Genomic DNA, 19463 nt, shown 5'->3' with positions numbered 1-19463 from the left:
ATGTTACTTTTTGCATGCAGTTTCTGGATCATTGGGGTGGATGATGATAGCCTTCTCATGGGCCATCCTGTCAAGTCGATTCTTGGACATTCAAATCCACGGTTCATGTAATTAAAACACTGATTGAACACTTCTTATGGGTCTTCCAGTCAATGGAGCAAAATTGAGGCCAGTGTCCAGTTAATGTTCACTTAAATATCTCATCCCACTTCCTGCCACTATGCTTACTTGCAATAGAGGGAGGTCTGCCAAACAAGTAATGTTTTTCAGGGACAGCTGGTGTCAGCAAGAGGGGAGACTGCTCTAAGATGGGTCATGCTTTTGAAGCCTCACTCCCAGACTTGCAAATCCGGTTCACTTGCTATTTCACTCCCTTTGCTGGGGTCTCTAGCTAAGATATGCCAGACTTATTGTCCTCGAAAACTTTTTCTTCAGGAACTGATATCATCCCAGCAGTAAACATCATTCAAACCTGGAACCACAGAGCTTCTGGCCAATTGGATTGACCGGCATTTCTCTGAGGCAGACATTCCTTCCGAGATGATGATAGAAATCTTGCCTTGATCCAAATCTGTCTCAGCAAGTGCAAAATGATTGTGGGACAACAAGCATTTTTACATTCAACTTCAAAACCAGCCACTGTAAGGGGAATGCCATTCATATGTTTGACATCAACCCAGGAACAGGGACAAAATATTATGTTTTTGAAGACTTCTTTTGCGATTTTTACAAGAGCTACTTTTTGACATTAGCTGCTTTTCTTTTGGTTTTCTGATGCTCCTTTTTCATTCTCTCCAACTTATTTATTAGTTGATGCAGTCACACAGGGTCAGTAACTTCTGCATTTGTGTTGACCTTTAGGGTATTTAACTGCTCACCCAAGCAGAACGAGAAGAAATCATCAATATCTCTAATAATCATCACTGTTCCATTATACACCTTAAACCATAACACACAAGAAAATCCTAAACACCTCACAAATCGCGAACATATGCCATTCTATTTCAAGTAATTCACACTATGTAAGATTCTTTGAAATGTGATCATACATAAATGCAAATGTTTATGAAACAAAATTTTTCAATATTAAATTATCTAATTGGCATAGTGTTTATTACACCAGTATCCAACATCTTTTGCCCATATAGTAAAACACGAACGTCGGCTGCGATATGGTAAAGATTCCACACTCATTTGAAAATAATTCATTACCTCTGGGAATTCAAATTTTCCTGGTTCCTAGTTAGCTGAGTGTTCTATTTTTAAATGGTTAAACTGCTATTTAAAATTGCTCCTTTGCATCTTCTCTCTCATGTTTGTAGACCCTCACTCCCCAAACCAGATCTTCCTCCCTGTCACCTTGCAGCACTTCAATGCCTTTTGCTGCCCCTCTTCTACCTTGGCAGCCAATTTCCCTCACTCTTGCAGAGCCTTTCACTCTGTTTGCTGTCCTCTTCCCTCTTTGCAGCTCCAATATCGCTTTGCAGCCATTGTCTCTGCATTTTTAACTCTTCCCTACTCTTTGCAACCCTACTATCCTGCCAGTCCCCAACCTCACTCCTCCTACCAACCTAGCAGCCTGACTCCTCCTGCAAACACCTACCCCAGCCTCTGCAACAATACTTCCTGTGACTTGGTTTGCTAGCCTCACTTCCCATCACCATTCACCTCCGCCTCACTGGTCTCCAATAGCAGCATTGTTCACTGTTGTCATTTACTTTCTCATTATGAGCCTACAAGCAGCAAATACAAAAATGAACCAGTTCAAGATTGAATCAGCAGCTCAAAGGAGAGATTCCTTGATTCTACTCATTGGTTGAACTGAGTGGAAAGAAGGGCATTTTCTTTGATTGGTAGCCTTTGTGAATGAACTGTACCAGGCCTTTTTTAATGTCTCTTGGGGATGAATTTGTTCACTACCCCAGTGTATATTCAGTGCTATCCTGAGAAATTACTCTACTCAGAGCTCAGTCACGGCAGGAAGACAAAGGAAACCCTTTGGCGATGACCTCAAACATCTCCGTTGATTCCTGGAAGTCCCTGTCTTAGAGTCATAGAGTCAAAGAGTCATAGAGATGTACAGCATGGAAACAGACCCTTCAGTCCAACCCGCCCATGCCAACCAGATATCCCAAGCAATCTAGTCCCACCTGCAAGCACCCGGCCCATACACCTCCAAATGCTTCCTATTCATATACCCATCCAAATCCCTCTTAAATGTTGCAATTGTACCAGCCTCCACCACTTCTTCTGGCAGCTCAATCCATACACGTACCACCCTCTGTGTGAAAATGTTGCCCCTTTTATATATTTCCCCTCTCATCCTCAACCTATGCCTTCTAGTTCTGGACTCCCCGACCCCAGGGAAAAGACTTTGTCTATTTACCCTATCCATGCCCTTCATGATTTTGTAAACCTCTATAAGGTCACCCCTCAACGTCTGACGTTCCAGGGAAAACAGCCCCAGCCTGTTCAGCCTCTCCATACAGATAGGTAAACATTGCAGTCATAGAGTCATAGAGATGTACAGCATGGAAACAGACCCTTTGGTCCAACCCATCCATGCCGACCAGATATCTCAACTTTGTCTATTTATCCTATCCATGCCCCTCGTGATTTTATAAACCTCTATAAGGTCACCACTCAGTCTCTGACGCTCCAGGGAAAACAGCCCCAGCCTGTTCAGCCTCTTCCTATAGCTCAAATCCTCCAACCCTGGCAACAACCCTGTAAACTTTTTCTGAACCCTTTCAAGTTTCACAACATCTTTCCGATAGGAAGGAGACCAGAATTGCATGCAATATTCCAACAGTGGCCTAACCAATGTCCTGTATAGCCACAACATGACCTCCCAGCTCCTGTACTCAGTACTCTGACCAATAAAGAAAGCATACCAAACACCTTCTTCACTATCCTATCTACCTGTGATTCCACTTTCAAGGAGCTACGAACCTGCGCTCCAAGGTCTCTTTGTTCAGCAACACTCCCTTGGACCTTACCGTTAAGCGTATAAGTCCTGCTAAGATTTGCTTTCCCAAAATGCAGCACCTCGCATTTATCTGAATTAAACTCTATCTGCCACTTTTCAGCCCATTGGCCCATCTGATCAAGGTCCTGTTGTAATCTGAGGTAACCTTCTTCGCTGTCCAATTTTGGTGTCATCTGCAAACTTACTAACTATACCTCTTATGCTCACATCCAAATCATTTATGTAAATGACAAAAAGTAGAGGATCCAGTACAGATCCTTGTGGCACTCCACTGGTCACAGGCCTCCAGTCTGAAAAACAACCCTCCACCAACACCCTCTGTCTTCTACCTTTGAGCCAGTTCTGTATCCAAATGGCTAGTTCTCCCTGTATTTCGTGAGGTCTAACCTTGCTAATCAGTCTCCCATGGGGAACCTTGTCGAATGCCTTACTGAAGTCCATATAGATCACATTTACTGCTCTGGCCTCATCAATCCTCTTTGTTACTTCTTCAAAAAACTCAATCAAGTTTGTGAGACATGATTTCCCACGCACAAAGCCATGTTGACTATCCCTAATCAGTCCTTGTCTTTCCAAATACATGTTTATCCTGTCCCTCAGGATTTCCTCCAACAACGTGCCCACCACCAACATCAGGCTCACTGGTCTATAGTTCCCTGGCTTGTCCTTACTGGGTTCAGGAGGGTTTAAACTAGTATGGCAGGGGGGTGGGAACCTGAGTTATATACCAGTGGTGAGAGTTGATGGAGATGAGGCAATAGCAAGAGGTAGCGCAGCCAGTGGGAAGGAATTTCCTGGGAAAGAACCAAGGGATCGGTTAAACTGTTGTTTGCTTTAATGCAAGGAGTATCAGGAATAAAAGTGATGAGCTTAGAGCATGGATGCTATGATGTTGTGGTCATAACAGAGACGTGGGTTTCTCAGGGGCAGGACTGGTTGCTGGATGTTCCAGGGTTTAGAACATTTAAAAAGAATAGGGAGGTGGGAAAAAGAGGAGGGGGGTAGAACTGCTAATCAAAGAGGGTATCACAGCTACAGAAGTTACCATCATCAAGGAGGGTCTGTCTATGGGTGGAAATTAGGAACAGTAAGGGAGTAGTCACCTCATTAGGGGTTTACTACAGGCCCCCCAATAGCAGCAGAGAGATTGAAGAAAGCACAGGTTGGCAGATTTTGGAAAAGTGTGAATGTAATAGGGTTGTTGTAATGGGTGACTTTAACTTTCCCAATATTGATTGGAACCTCCTTCGAGCAGATGGTTTGGAAGGAGCTGTTTTTGTAAGGTGTGTTCAGGATGGTTTCCTTACTCAGTATGTTGACAGGCCGACAAGGAGAGAGGCCATTTTGAATTTGGTGCTTGGCAATGAGCCGGGGCAGGTGTCAGATCTTGCGGTGGGAGAGCATTTTGGTGATAGTGACCACAACTGCCTCACATTCTACATAGCTATGGAGCAGGAGAGAAGCAGGCACAATGGGAGGATATTTAATTGGGGAAAAGGAAACTATGATGCTATCAGACATGAGTTGGGAAGCATGGACTGGGAGCAATTGTTCCATGGAAAGGGCACTATAGACATGTGGAGACTGTTTAAGGAACAGTTGTTGCGAATAATGCATAAATGTGTTCCTCTGAGACAGGCAAGAAGGGGTAAGATAAAGGAACCTTGGATGAGAGCGCGGAGGAGCTTCTCGTCAAAAGAAAGAAGGCAGCTTACGTAAGGTGGAGGAAGCAAGGGTCTTGCTCAGCTCTAGAGGATTACAGGCAGGTGAGGAAGGAGCTCAAAAATGGTCTGAGGAGAGCCAGGAGGGGGCACGAAAAAGGCTTGGCAAGAAGGATTAGGGAGAGTCCAAAGGCATTTTACACGTATGTGAGGAATAAGAGAATGATCAAAGAAAGAGTAGAGCCAATCAGGGATAGCATAGGGAACTTGTGTATAGAGTCTGAGGAAGTAGGGGAAGCCTTGAATGAGTTTTTTGCTTCTGTCTTTAATAAAGAAAAGGATCTTGTAGTGAATGAAACCATTGAGGAGCAGGTAAGCATGCTGGAACGGATAGAGATTGAGGAAGGTGATGTGCTGAAAATTTTGACAAACATTAACATTTACAAGTCGCCAGGGCCAGACCAGATTTGTCCTCAGCTGCTTTGGGAAGTGAGAAATGTGCTTGCTTCGCCGCTTGCGAAGATCTTTGCATCCTCGCTCTCCACTGCAGTCGTACCTGAGGACTGGAGGGAGGCAAAAGTAATTCCTCTCTTCAAGAAAGGAAATAGGGAAATCCCCGGCAATTACAGACCAGTCAGTCTCACGTCTGTCATCTGCAAGGTGTTAGAAAGGATTCTGAGGGTTAGAATTTATGACCATCTGGAAGAGCATGGCTTGATTAAATGCAGTCAGCACGGCTTTGTGAGGGGCAGGTCATGACTCACAAATCTTATTGAGTTCTTTGAGGATGTTACTTGACAAGTTGATGAGGAGCGAGGTGGATTTGATGTATGTGGACTTCAGCAAGGCATTTGATAAGGTTCCCCATGGTAGGCTTGTTCAGAAGGTCAGGAGGAATGGGATACAGGGAAATTTAGCTGTCTGGATACAGAATTGGCTGGTTGACAGAAGACAGAGAGTGGTAGTGGAAGGAAAGTATTCTGCCTGGAAGTCAGTGGTGAGTGGTGTTCCACAGGGCTCTGTTCTTGGGCCTCTACTTTTTGGAATTTTTATTAATGACTTGGATGAGAAGATTGAAGGATGGGTCAGCAAGTTTGCAGATGACACGAAGGTTGGAGGTGTCGTTGACAGTATAGAGGACTGTTGTAGGCTGCAGCATGACATTGACAGGATGCAGAGATGGGCTAAGAGGTGGCAGATGGAGTTCAACCTGGATAAATGCGAAGTCATGCATTTTGGAATGTTGAACTTGAAAGTTGAGTACAGGATTAAAGACAGGATTCTTGGCAGTGTGGAGGAACAGTAGGATCTTGGTGTGCAGGTATATAGATCCCTTAAAAATTGCCACCCAAGTGGACAGGGTTGTTAAGAAAGCATATGGTGTTTTGGCTTTCATTAACAGGGGGATTGAGTTTAAGAGCCATGAGATCTTGTTGCAGTTCTATAAAACTTTGGTTAGACCACACTTGGAATACTGTGTCCAGTTCTGGTCACCCTATTATAAGAAAGATGTCGATGCTTTGGAGAGGGTTCAGAGGAGGTTTACCAGGACGCTGCCTGGAATGGAGGGCTTATCTTACGAAGAGAGGTTGACTGAGTTCAGACTTTTTTCATTGGAAAAAAGAAGGAAGAAAGGGGATCTAATTGAGAGGCATAGATAGAGTTGATAACCAGAGACTTTTTCCCAGGGTAGAAATTGTTCACATGTGGGGTCATAGTTTTAAGCTGTTTGGCGGAAAGTATAGAGGGGATGTCAGAGGTGGGTACTTTATGCAGAGAGTTGTGAGAGCATGGAATGCGTTGCCAGCAGCAGTTGTGGAAGCGAGGTCACTGGGGATATTTAAGAGACTGCTGGACATGCATATGGTCACAGAAATTTGAGGGTTCGTACATTAAGTTTACCTTACACGAGGATCAATGGTTGGCACAATATCGTGGGCTGAAGGGCCTGTTCTGTGCTGTACTGTTCTATGTTCTATGTTCTAACAATCTTCTGCTAATTATTACACATTTTACCACTGCATGTTATTTTAAATTATTACAGCTCTACTTCAGCCATCCCTTTCTGAGTTTGGTGGAACTTACAATATTTAGTTTTCAGTCTTTTCTTTATGTAGCCATGTTCCAGTTATTCTGACCACATTAAGTGCCAAGCTTCAGGTTATTGCCCCAGTTTTCATTTTATATTGGATGATGTGTACACTGTTGTAGAGACAGTATAATTAATCATTAATAGCTTCTCATTTTTACTTTATTTTTAATAGTCCTTTTAATGTAGTTCTATTTTATAATTATTTGTGTTCTATTTCAAGAGCTCTCATATAAGGAAGATCTTTTAAAAGTTTGTCAGTTGTACATTCATGCAAAAAGTTAAACAAAAAAGATAACTGTGATCTTCAGTGCATTTGTAATATTATGAGCAGCTGGTATATTGACAGGCAAGGATCTAAACATTGTTCAATGTTCATCCAGTAAATCCTTTTAATTTTGCCTCTGTCGTGTTTGTTTTTCTTCTAATGGATTAGTTCTGATGCTCCCATGCTTGTCACAGTGTGATAATATCTTTACCCAAAAGCTCTGTTAATTCAATTTCAGACACAGAATTGAGTAGAATAGAATTGTTTTGATTCTACAGTGAACCATAAGACTGACATAGGTGAAATGGACAGTGTCTTCACAGTGAGACATTTGACAAAGAGACTGTGTATAATTGAAAAACATTTAAATGTTCTCTTGTTGGTGTAATACGATTCTGGGAAGGATAAATAAGTTGGATCAATGGCCGTTTCCCATTTTGTAAATTTGACTCCAACCTCAGATTCTTCCCCCATTTTGTCCTAAAACAAAGTCACCTACTTCAGCCTTTCTAGCATTGCCCACTTTAGCCCTACTGAAATGCTCATTTATGTCTTTGGGACATCCAGTCTTGATTTCCTCAAGGTTCTCATGGACATCATCAAACCTCCAAAAACTTCAGTGCATCGCAAACATCCTACTATATCAATGCCATTTTCCAGCTCCCTGTCTTTTCTGACTGAAATTGATTCAACTCCCTCTATTACAAATGCCAAATGCAGTCTCTTTATGACTTCAATTACTCTCTGCTCACTTCTGCCTATTCCTCACCTCCTCGATCCCCAGTTCCCTGTGTCATTTCTTCTAACTTATCTTGGTCATCCGTGACAATTGTCAGTGACTTTCCCATCTTTCTCTTACTTTTAATGAGGGAAATTATGCTGCCTTATCTTCTCACCTTCAGCTAACAATTGGTTGTGAAATAAGGAAGTCATTATCTGGAAAACCCTGCAGCTTACCATTTCAAAACACAGAACACTGATGTTCCTCCTTTTTAAATTTTTTATAAATTATTAATTAATTTCGGAAAAACACAATAGTGCACTTAGCCATCAGAGTAAGCCAAATCTTGCAATGTCACCACATCTGTCACAAGATGTTGTGGTAGCAAAATATTTTCTATTAAATTCACAATCATTTAATTGACAGAACAATGAAAAAATTTGGAAGCTTTGTACAGCTTTTTAAACTGTGACCTATTATTTGCCAAAATGCCAATTTAAAGAAATGTTGATATCTGTCAGATAAGAAAACATGCTTCCTCGTGACTCCAGTTTCCAACTATGTGAATGACTCTTTATGCTTGATGTAACAATTAACAATAAATACAGCAGCTGTAGCTCACGTGCCATGATTTTTAAAACAAAAGTCTGCAGTCTAATAAATGTAAGTTTTGCATTGCCTCTCAACTTTACTCAGTTCTGATTAGTTTTCTATGTCAAAGGTATTAATGTAGATTAGCAACATTAGAGCACTGAATCCTGTCATACTCTACTCAATATTTGCCCCACCCTTGCATCATCCCCTACTGTTTTCTTTTCTACAGCTATATTATTACTAGCATTCAGGTTTTACTTTGAACTCAACTGTACACTTTCATGAAAATCATTATCAAAGGCTTGTTGGTATATAATAACATATGATTTTCACTGTCCCATTTGCAATGCACTTTCCTCAGAAGTTTCAAGGGGACATCAGGGATAATCTTTCTCTTTTAAAGCCATGTCAGTTTTTATCTTCTGATTACATTCATGCAAGTACTTCATAGGTTTCCTCACGGTCAACTGTTTATTCTTTTAGCAATTTACCAATTGATGGATCTATTGTCCAAATTAGATTCGCCTGGTTTCTTTTATATGAGTCCTGTGTTCATTTGCTTGCCAATCTAGTTCCCCCTCAATTTTATTTCTATTTAGATGAGGGTTCACAAGTTTAATTTCAGGTCTCCATTAATAACTTGGGATAACTTGGGATAGTGCTAACCACCGAGCCACCATGTCAACATCTTGTGTCTGGCATTGATGTTCTGAAGCCGTTTAACCCTTCCCCCTAGGTCTGGAAAAATCAGATTTAACCTGGTGCTGAGTCTTCTTCCCATTAACAACCCTAATGGAGATATCCCTGAGGAATGGTCCGATAATCAAACACGAACTGGGACAGTTTGGTATCTAGTGAAGCTATAGGTTGTTTCTTCAAGCTTGTCTTCAAAGTTTGGATTACTCTTTCTGCAAGACCATTGGATGATGGATAGTAAGGAGCTGTCCTTCTATGCCGAATGCCATTTGAAAATACTTAAATCCCCCTGCTAGTAAATGATGGTTATCTGTGACTAACACTTTCAGGAGTCTGTGTTTGGCAAAAGTTGCACACAGTTTTTCTATCATCGTCCTTGTGTGTGACAAATGAACTCAATGCCACTTTGAGTGGGCGTCCACAATGACTAAGAATATTAAGCTCACAAAAGGGCCAACATTGTCGACGTGTAACCAAGTCCAGGGTCAATCCAGCCATTCTCCCAAATGTGGGGGAGCTGCTGGCAGCAATCTTTTGCTGTTCTTGGCACACTGGGCACTGCCTCACCAACGTAGCTATGTCTGCATCCAAACCTGGCCACCAGACATAGCTTCCCGCCAGCATCTTCATTTTGGAAACCTTTGGACGACCTTGATGGAGTTCAGCCAGTATCTGATAGCAGCCTTTTTTTGGGACAATCACTCTTGCTCCCCATAATAATATGCCGTCCTCTGCCGTCCTCTAATCCCGAGCTGCCAGCTTTTAAATAAGATGTTAAATCCCAGCCTAGTCTGCTTACTCAGTTGGCCATCAATGTCCTTCCACACTGAAAAAAAAAAGCAAGATTGTGGGTTGGGGTGATGATCGTGGGTCAGTTGCTATCACAGGCCAAAAAGATTCGGGTTGTACATGGAGCAGAAGGGATTAATAGCTAATAATTTACATCATCAGATTACATGTAACTGAAACCTTAAGGTTCTGATGGAGTCTGCTATTGTGTGTTTCTATAAATATCAAAGTGAGTTAATAAGTGTTCATTATTTTCCAATAGCATGGTTTACAACTCTCTTCTATCAAAGGCACCAGTATGGACATTAATAGAGGGAAGAAGGTTTGTTGAGGGAGTGAGTGGGGAAAACCCTTGTCCCTTCTGGCCCATTAGCAGTGCTGAAATGTTAGAGGTGTTCAACCTTTGCCCACTTATTCAAGATGAATTTCAACAAATATTCTTCATCAGGTGCAAGGGCTCTTAAATAGCAATAGGTTCTTGTCTGCTGGATTTTAACATACATTCCCTTCACCTGTCCACAACCATAAAATCCAAAAAGACTAATCGCTAACCTTCAAACCAGCCTCTATTACTAAAGTAATCAAGATCATGGCAGGTTGGGGTCGAGTTTCAGACGTTTGAATTTCTATCCTACTCCTGATCTTTCCTCCCACTATCCCAGGAATAATATTTTTACCCTAAATCTGCGTCCTTTGGTTATCATCTCTCTGGCCAATGAAAATAGTTTCTCCCTAGTATAATCCCTTATAATTTCGAACATCTCTATTAAATCTTTCCTTAGCTGTCTTTATTGTAACATGAAGATTTCCATCTTCTCTAATGCCACTAAATAACAGATATTCCTCACCCTTGCTGCCATTCAGGCAAAAGTGATCTGCACTGTCTCCAAGGCGTTGATATCCTTTATTCATGGATAATGGTCAGAATGAGATTCCAACTGAGCTCTAACTCAGTGACTCATGAAGATTTACATATATTTTTCCTTCTTTTTATACTCTGTATCTCCATGAATAATGCCTAGGATCTCGCCTTACTTTCATACTTAATGATTAAAAATCAAAATAATTACAAGCTGGAAACATTAATGTCAGTGTGCACAAAAGGAAGGAGTTTGCACCTAAAATTGAATTTTGGGCTCTCTGATTGACCAGATTGTACCTCCAGTTTAGCGCTTAGTAGCTTAATAAAACACATCATAATCAAAGCAAAACACGTGGTTGTATTTAATTTCATGGGAAGAGCCCCTTGTATTCCAATGGATGGGTATAAATGATCCCATGTCACTATTTGAAGTGCAGCAGGGGAATCTACTTGGTAATTGGGTCAATACTTATCCCTCAATAAACATTGTGAAATGAATTACCTGGTCATTTACTGATAAGTATTAGAATCTCTGAGCCATTTCATACACTGCACGCCAGTTCCATTCCTTATTTTATGTCCAAATCTTGGCAATCCTGCACATTCATTACTCAGCTTATTCAAATGCAACTAGGTGAACACTGGCATCTCCAAATCAGGGTACATCTGCCTTTTCTGATAAAGTAACCACATCTAGTTTTGAAGTGAGCAATATCCATATAGCACAGAATGAAATCCATCAGAGGAAAGTCTTTTCAAATAGCAACATTTTTAACAGCATATTATACTCAACCTTTTTGCCAGTATTCTATAAACATAGCCTAAAATGCATTTTTCTCAATTCTGCATGAGACTAATGTTTGGAGAAACACCTATATTTAATTTGAGCATTAAATTTGATGCTGACACTCCAGTGCAGTATTGGGGAAATGATACACTGACAAAGGTGGTGACTTTCAAATGCAATAAACTGATGTCCAGCTTGCATTCTCAGATGGATGTAGAGGATTCCATAGTGGACATACATGGAATAGTGTAGGTGGGATGGGCTTCAGATTAGTATGACAGGGCGGCGCAACATCGAGGGCTGAAGGGTCTGTACTGCGCTGTAATGTTCTATGTCTATGAGTGCTACTGAAGGAAAAGCAGTGGATTATTCCTGGTAATAAAAGCAAATTAGTGCAGATAGTAGAGATCTGTAATCATAAAAAAACAGAAAATGTTGGAGAAACTCAGCAGATCTGGCAGCCTCTATGAAGAAAGGAACAGAGGTAACATTTCAACTCCAATATGATTCTTGTTTGGAACTGGTTATACCTGGTGTGGTGGCCAATATTTATTTTTCAGTCAACATGGTAAAAAATGTCTGCTCATGTTACTGTTAATGGAAACTTAGTGCAAACAAATTGGCTGCCATATTTCCTACATTGCATCATGAGATTGCAATGTAGGATGCAATGTAAGCACTTTGAGACATCTGATCATTATGAAAAATGTTACACAAATGGAAGTCTTTCTTTTAACTTTAACTGATGGTTTTCAACAGCCTTGCCTGCAATATATAGAGTTTAGCTTGATAGTTTCCTATCCAGTGAAATCTGATTTTCTTTCTGAAACATGAACAAACTGACACATTGACTGAATTATTGACTTTCTAAGCTCGTCATCAGTGTGCATTGTGCTGTTAGCTAGATGTTGATTACACATTATCTCCTGCTTACTTTTTCCTTACTATTGTCAATGTGTAAGTTTGTAACATTGTTATTATCTTGCTGGCTGGCTATAACCAATGGCATTTTTTAAAATCTTTATTAAATTGCACAATCACTTTAACCTGTTAATGTTCACCCCATAAGAGTTGGGATAGGCAATATACCTGACATGTCATTTAAGGAATTTGGACAGCAACCAGCCAGTAGAGAATATGAGCTTAAGATGCGTTACATTGGTGAGGTTCCATATTTATTCTAAAACTCAATAATCAAAATGCAAAAACACTAATAAGACACTAGATGAAATAGGCATAAAAAGCAAATTAAAAAAACTGTAGTATTACTGTCAAGATTATTAAACAGAATAATTGTTAACACTTTGTTGAACACATGTAGACACTTTGATCACACAAAGTTTTATTAAAAGAATGAAACATTGTAAAGCATAGCTTTAAAACAATTTATTTTTATTACCTGCTCCTTTTAATGAAATCATCCTGATCTGTTAGGGTCTACTACCACCTAGTGGTAGTTTTAAAGTTGTGCATATTTTTGTTAAGTTATTTGTCATAAAAATAAAATAGTAGACACACAAGAAAGGATCATAATGGTTAAAGGAGGTGAGGCGGTGGATGGGTGCAGTGGTGACAGTGCAGATTGAGATATTTAAGCTTTTGAAAAGAGAAGTGATCACCATCCCCACTTGCGACTTATGGGTTTTACCCGTCCACTTTACAGGCAGGTTGAGCAACACCTTAGAGATTTTAAGTATTTGTAATATTCAAGTGGGTGAGCAATTCCTTGTTTAACTCAGCATTCTGGTTTTTACAGCCAGTGCACATACTTCCTCAGCTAACGGATATACAACTTGCCAAGGCCAACCAGGCAACTGCACAACAGAGGGAATACCTTCAATGAAACAAACAGGCTGGCAAGCTTTTGGTTAGTGAAACTAAAGAACTCTGGCAATGACCAATTGAGATTTGTCTGCTTAAAGTGCTCCTGAAGTCTGTATTCTTACTGCTTTATAAGCAATTTCTCTCTTCTTGGAGTCATTTCAACTGTCCAGCATTTTAATTTCATGAAGCTGCTCTTCCCTACCATTAGTCTCCACAGTGGCACAGGAGTAGCTAATGCAGCTCTACTTTGGACCACTGACTAGAATCTAGAGGAATAACCACATTAACATCAACACATGTCAACTGCCTAAAAGCAAATTACTGCGGATGCTGGAATCTGAAACCAAAAGAGCTTTGACAAAGGGTCAGTTAGAAGCTTGTGAGAAGATTTGTAGCTCGGGTGCTCGTTGTTGTGATTCTGTTCGCCGAGCTGGGAATTTGTGTTGCAGACGTTTCGTCCCATGTCTAGGTGAGATCCTCAGTGCTTGGGAGCCTCCTGTGAAGCGCTTCTGTGATGTTTCCTCCGGCATTTGTAGTGGTTTGAATCTGGCAGATTCAAACCACTACAAATGCCGGAGGAAAGATCACAGAAGCGCTTCACAGGATGCTCCCAAGCACTGAGGATATCACCTAGACAGGAGACGAAACGTCTGCAACACAAATTCCCAGGTCAGTTAGACTTGAAACATCAGCTCTTTTCTTTCCTTACAGATACTGCCAGACCTGCTGAGATTTTCCAGCATTTTCTCCTTTCGTGTCAATCGCCTCCTTCTCACCCACTGTCCCTTGGCAGAGTAAAGGATATAGACACTGAACAAAGAACATTACAGCACAGGAACAGGCCCTTCGGCCCTCCAAGCCTGTGCCAATCCAGATCCTCTATCTAAACCTGCCGCCTATTTTCTAAGGACCTGTATCCCTTTGCTCTCTGCCCATTCGTGTGTCTGTCTACATGCATCTTAAATGATGCTATCATTCCCGCCCCTACCACCTCTGCTGGCAATGCATTCCAGGCACAAACCACCCTCTGCATGAAGAACATTCCATCTATATCTCCCCTAAACTTTTCCCCTCTCACTTTGCACTCATGACCCCGAGTAATTGAATCTTGCATTCTGGGAAAAAAGTTCTTCCACCCTGTCTACACCTCATGATTTTGTAGGCCTCCAACAGTTGCCTCTTCAACCTCCTTCTTTCCAATGAAAATAATTCTAATCTACTCACCCTCTCCTCATAGCTAGCACCCTCCATACCAGGCAACATTCTGATGAACATCCTCTACACCCTCTCCCAAGTATCCACATCCTTTTGGTAATGTGGTGACCAGAACTGTACGCAGTATTCCAAATGTGGCCAAACTAAAGTCTTATATAATTGTAAACTGACCTGCCAACTCTTGTACTAAATACCCTGTCCGATGAAGCAAAGCATGCTGTATACCGCCTTGACCACTCTACTGACTTGCGTTGCCACCTTCAGGGAACAATGGACCTGAACACCCAGATCTCTCTGTACATCAATTTTCCCAGGACTTTTCCATTTATTGTATAGTTCACTCTGGAATTGCATATTCCAAAATGTATCACCTCGCATTTGTCCGGATTGAACTCCATCTGCCATTTCTCTGCCCGACTCTCCAATCTATCTATATTCTGCTGTATTCTCTAACAATCCCCTTCACTATCTGCTACTCCACCAATCTTAGTGTCATCTACAAACTTGCTAATGAAGTAACCTACACCTTCCTCCAAATCAGTTATGTATATCACAAACAACAGTGGTCCCAACACTGACCCCTGTGGGATACCACTGGTCACAGGTCTCCATTTTGAGAATCTCGCTTCCACTCTTACTCTCTGTTTCCTGTTGCCCAAACAGTTCTCTATCCATCTAGCTAGAATACCCCGGACCCCATGCGACTTCACTTCCTTCATTAGCCTACCATGGGGAACCTTATCAAATGCCTTACTAAAGTCCATGTATATGACATCTAAATCCCTTCCCTCATCAATTAATTTTGTCACTTGCTCTATTAAGTTGTCAAGACATGATCCTTCCTGCACAAAACCATGCTGACTATCCCTGATAAGCCCATTTTCTTCCAAATGGGTATACATCCTATTTCTTAGTATCTTCTCCAGTAGCTTCCCTGTCACTAACGTCAGGCTCACAGGTCTGTAATTACCTGGATTATCCCTGCTACCCTTCTTAAACAAGGGGCCAACATTAACAATTCTCCAGTCCTCTGGGACCTCCCCCGTTTTCAAGGATGCTGCAAACATATCTGTTAAAGCCCCAGCTATTTTCTCTCTCACTTCCCTCAGTAACCTGGGATAGATCCCATTTGGACCTGGGGACTGTCCACCTTAATGCCTTCTAGAATACACAACACTTCCTCCCTCCTTATGCCAACTTGACCTATCGATGCAAAGTACTCATTAAGAATCTCATCCATTTTCTCCGAATCCAGGCATACCTTTCCTCCTTTGTCCTTGAGTGGGCCAACCCTTTCCCTAGTTACTCTCTTGCTCCTTATATATGAATAAAAGGCTTTGGGGTTTTCCTTGACCCTGCTTGCTAAGGATATCTCATGACCCCTTGTATTCCTCTTAATTTCTCATTTCAGATTGGTCCTACATTCCTGATATTCTTTCAAAGCTTCATCTGTCTTCAATCACCTAGACACATCCTTTTTCCTCTTAGCTAGTCTCAAAATTTCACCTGTCATCCATGGTTCCCTAATCTTGCCATTTCCACCCCTCATTTTCATAGGAACAAATCTCTCCTGAACTTTCTTTCAAAGCCTCCCACATATCAAATGTGAATTTTCCTTCAAACAGCTGCCCTGTTTGAAGGAAAAGGGGTAGAAGAGTTGCATTCCCCTGTTCCTGCTGAATTTTGGTATAGTTGGACTTCCCCAATTTAGCACTCATTTTTAGGACTACTCTCATCTTTGTCTATGAGTACTCTAAAACTATTCCCAAAGTAATCCCCCACTGAAACTTCAACAAATGTGGCAGAGGGATGGGAACCAAATGAGGAGGTTAGTAGACCGGAAGGAAGTAGTAACTAAAGCCCTTAAGGAACGAGATCATGAAGTCAGTGTGACTAAGGGAAAGAGTAGGCAGGAAGTGGAGGAGGAATGTAGAGAGTCTGGTGGTCTGAGGTGCATTTGTTTTAATGCAAGAAGTATAGTAGGTAAGGCAGATGAACTTAGGGCTTGAATTAGTACCTGGGAGCATGATGTTATTGCTATTACTAAGACTTGGTTAAGGGAAAGGTATGATTGGCAACTAAATATTCCAGGATATCAATGCTTCAGAGTAGTGAGGCAATATGGGCAGAGCTCAGAACTAGGAAGTTCAGTACGGCCCCTTCCCAAGTTAGACTACTTACATACTGCTCCAGAAAACCCTCCTGGATGTTCTTTACAAATTCTGATCCATCTAGACCTCTAGCACTAAGTGAATCCCAGTCAATGTTGAGAAAATTAAAATCTCCTTTCACCACCACCCTGTTGCTCCTACATATTTCTATGATCTCTCTACATATTTGTAGTCTATCTCAAGTTCGCTGTTGGGAGGCCTGCAGTACAATCCCAACTTTGTTACCGCACCCTGTCTGAGCTCTGCCCATATTGCCTCACTACTCTAGTCTTCCACAGTCCTCTCCTTCAGCACAGCTGTGATACCCTCTTTGACCAGTATTGCAACTCTTCTACCCCTTTTACCTCCCTCTCTATCCCGCCTGAAGCATTTATATCCTGGAATGTTTAGTTGCCAATCATACATTTAACTTAACCAAGTCTTAGTAATAGCAATAATATCATACTCCCAGGTACTAATTCAAGCCCTAAGGTCATCTGCCTTACCTACTTTACTTCTTGCATTAAAACAAATGCACCTCAGACCACCAGATTCTCTACATTCCTCCTCTGCTTCCTGCCTACTCTTTCCCTTAGTCACACTGACTTCATGATCTCGTTCCTTAGGGGCTTTAGTTACTAGTTCCTTCCGGTCTACTAACCTCCTCATTTGGTTCCCATCCCCCTGCCTCATTTGTTTAAACAGCCATGATTTGGAGATGCCAATGTTGGACTGGGGTATACAAAGTTAAAAATCACACAACACCAGGTTATAGTCCAACAGGTTTAATTGGAAGCACACTAGCTTTCGGAGTGACGCTCCTTCATCAGGTGATAGTGGAGGGCTCGATCGTAACCCAGAATTTAGAGCAAAAATTTACAGTGTGATGTAACTGAAATTATACATTGAAAAATTGATTGTCTGTTAAGCCTTTCATCTGTTAGAATACAGTGATAGTTTCACTTCTTTCATGTCTAAATCACAAAACCTTTTTTTTAAAGTTGCATTCTCGGGTTAGTTGTTAACAACGGTGATAGCTAGACAATATGTTGAAGGTGTTGGCCCCCTGTGTTCTCTGTCTATGCCATGATGTTTAGATTGATTCTAATCTAAAAAGTGAGATAACAGAGTTTTACATAAATTCATGGAGTTTTTGAGCTCAGAATTCTACACGAATGCATGCAGTTTTTGAGCCAAGTACAATGTAACTCTGCAAGTACAAATTCACCCCACAACATATATGTGTGCATGTGGGTCTTTGTCTGTCTGTGTGTGTGTGTGTCTGTCTGGGGTGGGGGTTGTGAGTGTGAGAAAGTGTGTGTGTGTGTGTGTGTGTGTAGTGAGAGCAGAGTGTCTTAGGTCTGTGAGGGGGTGCATGTGTGAGTGTGGGAGTGTGTGTGTCTGTAAGGGTGTGTGTGGGTGTCTGTGTGTACCTGTGTCCGTGTGTACGTGAGAGTGTGTGTGTGTAGGAATATCTCTGTGTGTGTGTAGTGTAATGGTGATCACCTGTAATGTGACATGAACCCAAGGTCCCGGTTGAGGCCCTCCCTATGGGTACTGAACTTAGCTATCAGCCTCTGCTCGGCCACTTTTCTCTGCTGCCTGTCCCGAAGTCCACCTTGAAGGATGGTCACCTGAAGGTCCGAGCCTGAATGTCCTGAACCACTGAAGTGTTCCCCAACTGGGAGGAAACCCTCCTGTCTGTTGATTGTTGTGCGGTGCCCATTCATCCGTTGTCGTGGCCTTTGCTCGGTTTCCCCAATGTACCATGCCTCAGGGCATCCTTGCCTGCAACGTATAAGATAGACAACGTTGGCTGAGTCACATGAGTACCTGCCATGTACAAGGTGGGAGGTGTTCCAACGCGTAATAGTGGTATGTCCACAATCTGACACGTCTTGCGGCGTCCACTGTGACAGGGTTGTACGGAGTTGTCCTGAGAGCCGGGCAGTTTGCTACGAGCAATGATCTGTTTGAGGTTTGGCGGTTGTTTAAAGGCAAGTAGTGGAGGTGTGGGGAAGGTCTTGGTGAGGTGCTCATCCTCATTGATAATGGGTTGCAGGTCACGAAGAGCATTGCGTAATTTTTCAGCTCCTGGGAAGTACTGAACAACGAAGGGTACCCTGCCAGTTGCAGCACGTGTCTGTCTCCTGAGGAGGTCATTACAGTTCCTTGCTGTGGCACGTCGGAGCTGGCGGTTGAGGAGTTGAGCATCTACCCTGTTCTTGTGATAATTGGATATTCAAGATAATTGAATATCTTGAAAATTTTCAGCTGATCATAAGCGGGCCAGTGTGGATCAAACTAAAAGAGTCTGTTTGATTTTACTGAAGAGCTGATTGAACTAGAGGATAGGATATGTCCATGGATATTATTTATGTGGATTTTCAAAAGGCATTTGATAAAGTTCTGCTTGAAGCTTTTATAAAGTTGAACCTCATAGACTTGAAGGCAAATTGTTGGAAATTGGATAAGTGGCAACAAAGTAAGTGTCGGAATAATGAGCAAATGTTCCAGTTCCATTGAAAGCTTGAAACATTTGTGCTCAGACATGGACAGAGAGTTGACCCTTTGTTCAGAGTCTCACCTTCTTCTAGCTGGCTCCCAGCACCATTTTAATTGCAGCGAGGGCAGAGAGAACAAGGACAAGGTGGCTGCCGGAAAGGCAAATAAACTGTTTAAAAAGCTGATGCATCTGGGCAGCAGCTGAACCTGAGACACAACCAATGCGGTATCTCCCACCCACCTTTCTCCTCTAACCAAATAAAGGACTCTGTGGTGTTTTGATAAGGTAAGGATTTTCTGCTTTTTTTTATTT

At 41.8% G+C, this 19463-nt stretch overlaps 1 pseudogene; it reads right to left on the bottom strand.

The window, feature by feature from the left end:
• Positions 1 to 819: 819 nt before the first annotated feature.
• On the bottom strand, positions 820 to 18859 carry LOC148145397 (uncharacterized; annotated as a pseudogene).
• Positions 18860 to 19463: the final 604 nt, after the last annotated feature.

This window comes from Chiloscyllium plagiosum, unplaced genomic scaffold (genome assembly GCF_037043375.1).
Source record: "Chiloscyllium plagiosum isolate Xiang-an unplaced genomic scaffold, Cpla_swu_hap1 HiC_scaffold_24, whole genome shotgun sequence".
Classification (NCBI taxonomy): domain Eukaryota; kingdom Metazoa; phylum Chordata; class Chondrichthyes; order Orectolobiformes; family Hemiscylliidae; genus Chiloscyllium; species Chiloscyllium plagiosum.
The sequence above is the reverse complement of the archived record's forward strand: the minus strand, read 5'-3'. Positions and strand labels throughout refer to the sequence as shown.